Consider the following 11,491-nt stretch of genomic DNA (forward strand, 5'->3'; position numbering starts at 1 on the left):
AATGTTAACTTGTACAGGGAATTCACTAACAAAGAGCATTTAAAGTTAATTAAAAGCAAATTTCAAATTGGAGGTGAAAGTAGATGAAGTGGCATATATTATATCCTTATATTGCTAGTACAGAGCAGAGCAATCAAAGTGCAACCTTAATAATAACTAGTTTAATAACCAAATCTCTGGATCATATCCAAGTATTTTCCTCATACAATAGCCAAAAGGCTTACCTATTCTGGTGTTATCATAAACGATGATGATCTGGAATCATCACAAAAGATCAATTAAGACTCTAACTATGCTGATATGATCATGATCAACATTAATTAGGTGTACTTCAGGGACTACTTAATATTTAAAATATAAAAAAGTGGTGATCTAAAACATCCAATGCTTATTGACCACTGTCAGAATATAGTGATCAATTCCATCCATATTGTGAGCAATTTATAAGATCATTTAGATTCATAATCACCTCCCCTCCCCCCCCCCCTGATTGGTTCATAAAACCATCAATCATGATAAATTGATATACAGTGAAGGTTTGCAATTTTGTTTTTAGAATATTCAATTTCTGATATGTATACACATTAGTAAAATAACTCACTATCTGCCACAAAGAGTGAATTAGGCAGTTCACCATAAATCAGCACTTTCTTTGAGTTGGTTTTAAAAAAAAATGGTACTAGACATCCTGTAATGAATCTAAAACTGGCATTTTTCTATAACAGTGGGACACACAATACTATTATACCTACCTACAGACTCATATAAAACAGTCCAGGATAGATAACCTTTAATTTACCTCCATCTCAAAATATGATCCTAAAACCTTTTACAATCTGTCAATCAACAGCTTGTCTGTCTCTGTCTAATAACCTTCTCTCATACAATGAACCCTGTTTGTTACCTTTCTAGTTGTTATTCCCTTAAGCCATTTGGAGGCCAGTGAAAATTCACCTTTGGTATGCCCATTCACCAATGTCATTTCCCATTTAATTACTTCCTAGCCAGATATAATGAAAAGAAACAACACTATATGTATATTGTTCTGGTGATCATCTACTAGGGATGGCTAAATGAGGCATTGTGTATGTTTGTGAACATGATGATCGGCCAGCTTTTGAAATCCACAAGCATCTACAGTTCCTATGTTAGCCATCAATGCATAACAGACATCCCATGTCTCTCGGTAGGTCCGGGAGACTCTGTATTTTTAATACGGCTCCCTGACACCCACATACCAAGTGTATTATCCCAGAAATCACACACACAATTTAACATACGTGTGTCAGATTGTGTGTGACACCCCCTCTTACTCTTTACTGAATACTCATCTGGTGGGTGTCATTTCTGAACAGGGGCCCAGTCGGGTGCCCAACACTTTAAGAGCCTGACCGAGCCCCTGCAGTTTCTGCCTGCTGGGAGGAAGGGAAAGGTCACTTCCTCCCAGCTAAAAAGACAGCTGTGGGAGGGAGGAGGAGGCAGCAGCACCACCACAGAAAACATGGAGAGGCTGGAGTGAGCAGCTATATTATCACTCCCATCAGCCTCAGCCCAGACCCCAAAGGTAAGCTAACAGGTGGCTGCAATGTGTGTCAGATTTTGTGTATTTCTGTGTATGTGCCAGTGTGTGTGTATGTGCCAGTGTGTTTGTCAGTGTGTGTGCCAGTGTGGGCATCTGTGTGTATGTGCCAGTGTATATCTCTGTGTATATGCTAGTGTGTGTATCTCTGTGTCAGTGTGTATCTGTGTGTGTATGTGCCAGTTTGGGCATCTGTGTGTATGTGCCAGTGTGTGTATCTGGTGTGTATGTGTCAGTGCATGTATCTGTATGTCAAGTTGTCTTTTTTTGCCAGTGTGTGCATCTGTGTGTCAAGTTATGTATATGCCAGTGTGTGTGTCACTGTGTATCTGTGTGTCAAGGTGTGTGCATGTGTCTGTGTGTTTATAGTGTGTGTAAATAGTCGTAATATGTTGTGTGTGACTGTGTGTAGGGACCTGCATGGGGGGGACGTGTGGTGGCACGTGGTGGGGAGGTGGCATGTGGGGGTGAGCGGGGAGTGGGAGGCATGTAGGGTGCTCATGGGGAAGGGGGTGCAGCAACCTCCCTAAAATGAGTTTCTGCATATTGGGATGTCTGGCATTATATTATGTGTTATCATACCAATAAATTGTAACACACTAAGTGACTTTAATAAAGTGACTATGGTCACTTTATAAAAGGGATACTATAATCACCAAAACAAGTTGTCTTGGTGAATTGGTTTTGGTATATAGATTGTTCCCCTGCAGTCTCACTGCTCAATTCTATGTCATTTAGGAGTTGAGGTAAATAGTTTTTTATGCAACCATAGCCACAACTCTTTTGCCTGAGACTCACACAGCCTACCTACCGCCCTCCCCTCCCCTCCCCCAAAAAAGAGTCTAATTTTTTATATCTTCCCTTATTACACAGTGTGTTGAATTTAGAATTTATTATATCATGGTCTGTTAATAGCCATCTAGAGCCTTCAACTACCTTCTTTGTGTGAATAAAGTTCAATTAACAGAGCAGGAGATTCTAACTTCTAAAGTAATCACACTGTTCTGTAAGATATGATTGAAAATTAATTTGCCTTTTTATTTTGACTGTGTGAGTCTCAGTCAGGGGAGGTATGGCTAGGGTTCCACCAGCTTATAACCTGTACCTTCATTTATAGTTTATACCAAAAGTGAATGACTAGCTTCATATCTCGTGTCACGCAGGTCACTGGAGTAAAGTGGAGTCAATGCCATGTTAAAAATATATATACATGTTACATCATACTGTTAAATATAGCAATCTTTGAAAAGGCTACATGTTTCATTTTGTAAATAATGCATTACATGTATTTTTGTGGTATCTTTGTTACTGTCACCCACACTTGGCACTCACAGAACATTTTTTATTACAACACCATTATAACACGAGAACTTAAAATTTAGAGTTACTCACCACTGCAACCCTGGAGGATCTATTCTAATTCTGCCTCACTTTCAGAGGGAAGCTCTCCAAATTTAGTTCCTGGGGAAACCTTTCTAGAGGCAGCACAGTGTGACCACATCATTAGCAAGCATATTGTGCTACACGGTGGGCACTAGGACCATACACAAAGTGCTCCATCCACACTCTCTTTAGGAAGCACAGGCTGCCTGCCAATCAAGTAAGCCAGCCCACCATGCAAGAAGAACTGTTTCAGTGCTCTCTGCTGGGCCCTAATGCCCTAGGCATAGCATAAGTGCATCTACTAATTAGCTTGCACTATCCTTGTTGGGGACAGTTAACTGGTGTCCCGAAAAGCGTGACACAAAGGAATAAAGTTGGCCCGAAAATATGGACTGTGTGACTGGAATCGGGATGGTTGGGACGCCTAACCATTTATACCATTGTGCGCCATGCTCTTTTTGAACATGTCATAGTGGTGACATAGTACCACAGCACTTAAGTTTGATCCCTGATAGTTTGTCCAGCACATGCAGCAGTACACAGGAGAAAAAGCACAATAGCAAACCAGATGTCACTCCGTACAGTTTATAAAGGATTATTTTAATGAAACATTGCAATTTTTACAACCCATCTAAGGTGCACTACAAAAAATAAAAAGGCAGTAACACAGTAAATGATAGATGAAATGTAGGCTTTTTAGTGTTCATAACACAATTCTGCTACACAGACATTGCGGCTCCTATTAAACAGTGTAGGGAGACATTATATTGTTCTAAATAAGGACATGCTATGTGTTAAGATTATGGATAGAGGTATGTGGTAAATAACAAGCCATGCTCTGCTTTTCACTATTTGGAATAAAAGTAAACTTGCGTAACATGCTGTTTAGTAAAGTTTGTTATCAATGTAAGCACACCTTTCTCCACAGACCATGATACTCACAGCCAAATGCTACCACTCACTAAAAGTGTAATTCAAATTGAATTTGAATTTTAAGTCAAAACAGTCAGACTGGAAAAAAAAAATCAAAAAGTTACATTTGTTTTCAGTTTGGCATTTTTGGCATAAAATTTTAATTCACTTGGAATTCTCTTGAAATTTCAACTAATTCACACTTTCGTGAATAGCACTAAGTCCTCGGCTCTGGACTCGAGAGGTGTGCAAGCTATATTAAAGCTTTTTCCACAACTCACACATCTTCCCACCAACATTTTGATCATTATCTAAGCACTCCAAGTAAATTATAACCAATAAATTACATGACCTGATTTACTGAAGGTGCACTCTAAACACCATAGCTACTACAGTGTTTTGTAGTAGTTATGGTGAAAGGGATCTTTTTGGTGTCATCAAACTATTTTCAAGAAGACTGAAAATAAACAGAGATTCTCCTGCATCCAATGTCCACACACTCTACTGTTGTCACAATTGCTGACACTTCATATCAATACTCTTGGTTCACTCAGGGGGGGATCCAGAGCCTGATCTCGGGAGGGGTACTTGTAGATTATTTAAAGAAATTAACCATGCACAATAACAACTACAGCTCTGTGTAGTGGTTGTGGTGGCAGGAGTTCTGGGACCCCCTCCCAGAGTAAGTAGTCAAACCATTTAAGAACAGTTTGACAACTTACCTGGGGTCTGCTGGGATATGGGGCTGTAGTAGGGAATAGCAGCAGTGGTGTGTGTGAATGGTGCAATGTGTGAGGGGTGTAGTGTGTGTGGGGGTGTGTGTAGTGTGTGAATGTGTAGGGCAATGTGTGTATGGGGGCTGTGTATGTGTGTGTTGGGCAATGTGTGAATGTGAATGGTGTGTGTGTGGGGCAGTGTATGTGTGTGGGGCAATGTGTGTATGGGGGCAGTGTGTGAATGTGAATGGTGTGTGTGGGGGCAGTGTGTGTATGGGGGCACTGTATGTGTGTATGGGGGGCAGTATGTGAATGTGTATGGTGTGTGTGGGGGCAGCGTGTGTATGGGGCAGTGTATGTGTGTGGGGGGCCCTGTGTGTGTGTGGCACAATGTGTGTATTGGGGGCTGTGTGTGTGTTTGTGGGGCAGTATGTGTATGGGTGGGCAGTGTATGTGTATGGGGGCAGTGTATGTGTGTGTGGGGGGCAGTGTATGTGTGTGTGGGGGCAGCGTGTATATGGGGGCAGTGTATATGTGTGTGGGGGCAGTGTGTGTGTATGTGGGGGAAGTGTGTGTATGTGGGGGCAGTGTATGTGTGTGTGGGGGAAGTGTGTGTATGGGTGGGCAGTGTATATGTGTGTGGGGGCAGTGTGTGTATGGGGGGCAGTGTATGTGAGTAGGGGGGCAGTGTATGTGTGTGTGTGGGGGCAGCATGTATATGGGGCAGTGTATATGTGTGTGGGGGCAGTGTGTGTGTATGTGGGGGAAGTATGTGTATGTAGGGGCAGTGTATGTGTGTGGGGGGGCAGTACATGTGTGTTGGGCAGTGTATGTGGGGCAGTGTGTGTATGGGAGGGCAGTGTCTGTGTATGTGGGGGAAGTGAGTGTATGTGGGGGGCATTGTGTGTGGGGGGGTAGTGTGTGTATGGGGGAAGTGTGTGTGTGTATGGGGGTAGTGTATGTGTGTGTGTGTATGGGGGTAGTGTATGTGTGTGTGTGTGTGTGTGTGGGACAGTGAATGTGTGTGTGGGGGCAATGTGTGTGTGGGGGGGCAATGTGTGTGTGGGGGGGCAATGTATGTGTATGTGGGGGCAGTGTATGTATGGGGGGGCATTGTGTGTGTGGGGGGGTAGTGTGTGAATGTGTGGTGAGGAAGGTAGGGGGGCTTTTTATAATTTTTTTAAAAATACAAATAAATTAATTTATGTCCCCCCTGCCTTCTTACCTTTACTGAGGGAGGAGGGGGGACATTTCTCGATCAATGGTGGTCCGTGGGGAATCGCTGGTGGTCGCAGTGCTGAGAGTGAACTCTAGTCCGCAGCTCCAGGGCTAGAGTTCACTCTAGTGAGATCCGGAGCGTTGCTGTGGTAACCGCGGCTATACTCTGTGCTCGCAAGAGAAGGACCCTGAGGAGATGCAGGATGAGCTCCTGGTTCCTCTCTCCCTCCCTCCACTACCAACTGCCAGCATAGTGCCTGCGGACCGGAGAGGGAGATCACTGATAAAAAAGGGGGACACAGTAAAAAAGGGGGACACAGTAAAAAAGGGGGACAAAACTTTTTTTAGATACATAAATGAGAAAAGAAAAGTAAAACAAGGATTAGTTAGATTAAAAACAAAAGAAGGAAGGTATGTAGATGAGGATAAAGGTCTAGCTGACTGCCTCAATGAATATTTTTGTTCGGTATTTACAGCTGAAAATGAAGGAAAGGGACCTCTGTTTAAAAAAAGGATAAATGAGTTATTTATTACACGTGAGTTTACAGAGGAAGAGGTTCTATTTCAACTGTCAAAAGTAAAGACAAATAAGTCAATGGGACCTGATGGAATACACCCAAAGCTATTAAAATAGCTTAGTGGTGTACTAGCAAAACCATTAACAGATTTATTTAACCAATCATTGTTAACAGGAGTAGTCCAAGAAGATTGGAAGTTAGCGAATGTTGTGCCCATTCACGAGAAAGGTAATAGGGAGGAGTCGGGCAACTATCGGCCAGTAAGCCTTATTTCAGTAGTGGGGAAAGTGAAGGAAACAATGTTAAAGGATAGGATTGTTGAACATCTAAAAACACATGGATTTCAAGATCAGAGACAACATGGGTTTACTTCAGGGAGATCATGCCAAACTAATCTTATTGATTTTTTTGATTGGGTAACTAAAATTATAGATCAGGGTGGTGCAGTAGACATTGCTTACCTAGATTTCAGTAAGGCTTTTGACACTGTTGCACATAGAAGGCTTATCAATAAACTGCAATCTTTGAGTTTGGATTCCAATATTGTTGAATGGGTAAGGCAGTGGCTGAGTGACAGGCAACAGAGGGTTGTAGTCAATGGAGTATATTCGAAGCTTGGGCTTGTCACCAGTGGGGTACCTCAGGGATCTGTACTTGGATCCATTCTCTTTAATATTTTTATTAGTGATATTGCAGAAGGTCTTGATGGTAAGGTGTGTCTTTTTGCAGATGATACTAAGATATGTAACAGGGTTGATGTTCCAGGAGGTATAAGCCAAATGGCAAATGATTTAGGTAAACTAGAAAAATGGTCAGAGTTGTGGCAACTGACGTTTAATGTGGATAAGTGCAAGATAATGCATCTTGGACGTAAAAACCCAAGGGCAGAGTACAGAATATTTGATAGAGTCCTAACCTCAACATCTGAGGAAAGGGATTTAGGGGTGATTATTTCTGAGGACTTAAAGGTAGGCAGACAATGTAATAGAGCAGCAGGAAATGCTAGCAGAATGCTTGGTTGTATAGGGAGAGGTATTAGCAGTAGAAAGAGGGAAGTGCTCATGCCATTGTACAGAACACTGGTGAGACCTCACTTGGAGTACTGTACACAGTACTGGAGACCATATCTTCAGAAGGATATTGATACCTTAGAGAGAGTTCAAAGAAGGGCTACTAAACTGGTTCATGGATTGCAGGATAAAACTTACCAGGAAAGGTTAAATGATCTTAACATGTATAGCTTGGTGGAAAGACGAGACAGGGGGGATATGATAGAAACATTTAAATACATAAAGGGAATAAACACAGTAAAGGAGGAGACTATATTTAAAAGAAGAAAAACTACCACAACAAGAGGACATAGTCTTAAATTAGAGGGACAAAGGTTTAAAAATAATATCAGGAAGTATTACTTTACTGAGAGGGTAGTGGATGCATGGAATAGCCTTCCAGCTGAAGTGGTAGAGGTTAACACAGTAAAGGAGTTTAAGCATGCGTGGGATAGGCATAAGGCTATCCTAACTATAAGATAATGCCAGGGACTAATGAAAGTATTTAGAAAATTGGTCAGACTAGATGGGCCGAATGGTTCTTATCTGCCGTCACATTCTATGTTTCTATGTTTCCCCTCCGGTCCATGAAGGCACATTGCAGGGCTGGCGCTTGGACAGTGCCAGCCCTGCATTAACCGGCAGGAAGAGCCTCGATCGGGGGGCAATTGCCCCACTGCCCCCCCCTGGATCCGCCAGTGGGTTCACTGCATACAGAATGTAATATTCACCCTTGCAATGTTAACGTGCACTCCACCTTTAGCATCCACAAAAATGCTTACAATTTTACTACTGTTAACAGGAAGTTTTTCCAAACATCTGAAATATATAGATGCATAACCTACCATTCAGGCCTATTGCATTCTTCATAATTTGTAGTAAATGTCAAAGTCGTTTTACACACGAGAATGTTTCTCTTTTAACCTATTAAAGATGAGTAGCTTATGTAAAATTATTTTAAGATGAAACAGAAAACATCTTTTTTGTTCTGTATACATTCAAATTAATGTTTTGCAATATAAAATGCTGTATTTTCTACTTTACGTAGCTAAAGTCTTGTTTAAAATTGAATGTTTTGCGGAATCAAAGGAAACTTCTTGCAGCATTTTCCATAAAGATAATAAAATCTCTTCGATGACATTAAATTGTCTCAGAAGTGTGAAATGTGAACAAATCTGCCATAATTGAGGGCAGAATGTCGTGAAAGTCTATAAAAAAAAGAGCTGTGTTCATTAGCAAACCCTATTAAAAACTGCATTAAATGCATGGGAATTGTGAAGATAATGGGATGTTTGTCACAACAGTAGATAAAAATAATCTTTTGCTTGATAGTTCATTGACTAAGAAATGCATTTTAAGACAACACCTACACTTATAACCTTTCCACCAATACATTAAGAACCCTTTTTTTCAAAGATGCATTCAGTGTCACAATTACAATTAAAAAAAAAAAAAAAAAAAAGATGTTTAAAGTAGGAAATAAAGATTTTCACCGGAACAAAGCAGAATACATTTTGAAAACACGAGCGTCTATAATTAAAATTACACTATGTTTCCCTGTCATTATTATATTTATTTATCACCATTGTTGGTACTCGTTTTACCATAAAACAAGCACTTAGGAGCATTTAATATATCGTTAGAATCTACTGTGTTGATAGATTTCATTGCTTTTAATCAAAGAGCTGGACAGACAAACACAAACATACCATTTAGATGGCCTTATGATATTGATCACAGGTTGCGTGCATTCACCCTTCCCATCATCCCCCTCCCGACGTGTCAATTTCATCCACATGTTAGCGATACAGCTTGGGTTGTCCTATAATATATGTTGCACATTGGGTATGAGCTGTAAAACAAAACAATACATGTAAACAGTTGTAATTAAGCAATTAGTTGAACTGACTATCAGGGCCGGACTGGCCCACCGGGATGCTGGGAAATTTCCCGGTGGGTAGACAGCCCTAATCATCATGCTAAAGCAATTTAAATGATGTTCCCCTCGGACTGTGCCAGCCTGTGCCAGTCCAAGGGGAGTAATGAGGGAGGAGCTGGTGCGGCCACAATTAGGCTGCTGGCGGCCAGAGGGAGACCTGTCAGTATCCCTTCACAATGCTCAGCAGTTCTGGCTGCATGTTTCGCCTCTGCACACAAGTCCCACCTTCTGAACATAGCCCACCTCCTGCACACAGGCCCCATCCCCAAACACGTTGCTGACCTTGCTGGAAGGAAGAGGCCACAAAATGGCAACTTCACCCACCAGTGCCAAGTAAGCTTCAGCCATGACAGTGATTGTGTGTGTGTGTGTGTGTTTGTGCCTGCTAGTGAGTGAGCTTTTGTGTGTGTGCGTGCGCCTGCTAGTGAGGGACCTTGTGTGTGTGTGTGCACCTTCTAGTGAGTGAGCTTGTGTGTGTGTGCCTGCGAGTGATTGAGCTTGTATGTGTGTGTGCCTGCTAGTGAGTGAGCATGTTTGTGTGTGCCTGCTAGTGAGTGAGCGTGTGTGTGTGTGTGCCTGTTAGTGAGTGGGCTTGTGTGTATGTGTGGCTGTTAGTGAATGAGCTTGTACATGTGTGTCAGTGAGCTTGTCTGTAGTGAGCATGTGTGTGTGTGAATGAGCTTGTCTGTAGTGAGCGTGTATGTGTGTCAATTAGCTTGTCTGTAGTGAGCATGTATGTGTGTGTCAGGGAGCATGTCTGTTGGAAGCATATGTGTGTCAGTGAGCGTTTCTGTAGGGAGCATGTGTGTGTGTCAGTAAACTTGTTTTTGATGAGCATGTGTGTCAGTGAGCTTTTCTGTAGGGAGCATGTGTGTGTCAATGAGCTTTTCTTTAGTGAGCATGTTTGTGTCAATGAGCTTTTCTGTAGGGAGCATGCGTGTGTCAACGAGCTTTTCTGTAGGGAGCATGTGTTTGTCAGTGAACCTTTCTATATAGAGCATGTGTGTGTCAGTGGACTTTTCTGTAGTGAACATGTGTGTGTTAGTGAGCTTGTCTGTAGGAAGCATGTGTGTATCAGTGAGCGTTTCTGTAGTGAGCATGTGTGTGTGAGCCTGTCTGTAGTGAGCATGTGTGTCAGTGAGCGTGTGTGTGTGTATGACAGTGAGCTTGTCTGTAGTAAGCTTGTGCATGTCAGAGTTTGTCTGTACTACGTTTGTGTGTATACCATTAAGCTTGTATGTGTGTGTCAGTGGGATTGTCTGTCAGTGAGCCTATTTGTGTGCATATGTGAGCTTGTGTTTTTATGTCAATGAGCTTATGTATATCAGTGAGATTGTGTGTCTATCAGGCTGTGTATCAATGAGCTTGTGTGTGTCAATGAGGTTGTCTGTGTCTGCATGTGAGTATGCTTACTGTATAATTAAATGTTTTACGCTTAAAGGATCAGTATTTTATATTAATACATATAACATGTGACAATACATGGTGCAAAGACTTATGGGGCTGGCATTTTTTTTTTCCAGGGCTGCTTTGTATCCCTAGTCCGGGCCCTGCTGACTATGGCTTTGTTAATTCCTGCCTACCCAGAAAGTGTGGGCAATGTGTGTGGGGGGGCATACACACAGAAATTAACAGAGACTTTAAAAAGTATTGCTTAGCATATTGAATGAATATACTGAAGAAAATCCCTCTGGCTATATCCCAAAGCACATTTGCTACAAATATACTACAGCACACATCGCAGTAACCACACACATTAATTTGGAGAATACTGACTCCAACGTATCTAGTCTGTAGGACTTGAAATAAACAGATTTTATTAATAAAAAATCATTTCAGTATGTGAAGAAGTTCATTTTTAAAGACTATTTGAGAGTGTACGATTGTTAACATGCCAACTTCTTTCATTGCATTGATTATTTTAGTTTTGAGGTTAGTTGATACAATATTAGAGACGAAAAGAGTCTACTAAAAAATTAAGTATATTTACATTTTTTAATGTTCATGCCAGTAGACATCAAGGAGGGACCTATATGCCAAACGTTCTAAGTTTATAATCCATATTTTTCCACTGTGTTTTAACATTGTAAAAACATGAGAAGTCTGTATAACATATCATTAAATATTTATTCACATTCTAAGGAGCTACTTAAACGGTATTTAAAGCAAAGAAATAT

At 41.3% G+C, this 11,491-nt stretch overlaps 1 long non-coding RNA gene across 1 annotated transcript in view; it reads right to left on the reverse strand.

Moving 5' to 3' along the window:
* Window positions 1-9,296, reverse strand: part of LOC134607914 (uncharacterized) — a 98,288-nt gene extending 88,992 nt beyond the window's left edge. The window contains exon 1 of the long non-coding RNA XR_010090701.1: window positions 9,085-9,296. This is a non-coding gene — a long non-coding RNA (uncharacterized LOC134607914). The remainder of the gene's footprint in view (window positions 1-9,084) is intronic.
* Window positions 9,297-11,491: the final 2,195 nt, after the last annotated feature.

Source organism: Pelobates fuscus, chromosome 4 (assembly GCF_036172605.1).
Source record: "Pelobates fuscus isolate aPelFus1 chromosome 4, aPelFus1.pri, whole genome shotgun sequence".
Classification (NCBI taxonomy): domain Eukaryota; kingdom Metazoa; phylum Chordata; class Amphibia; order Anura; family Pelobatidae; genus Pelobates; species Pelobates fuscus.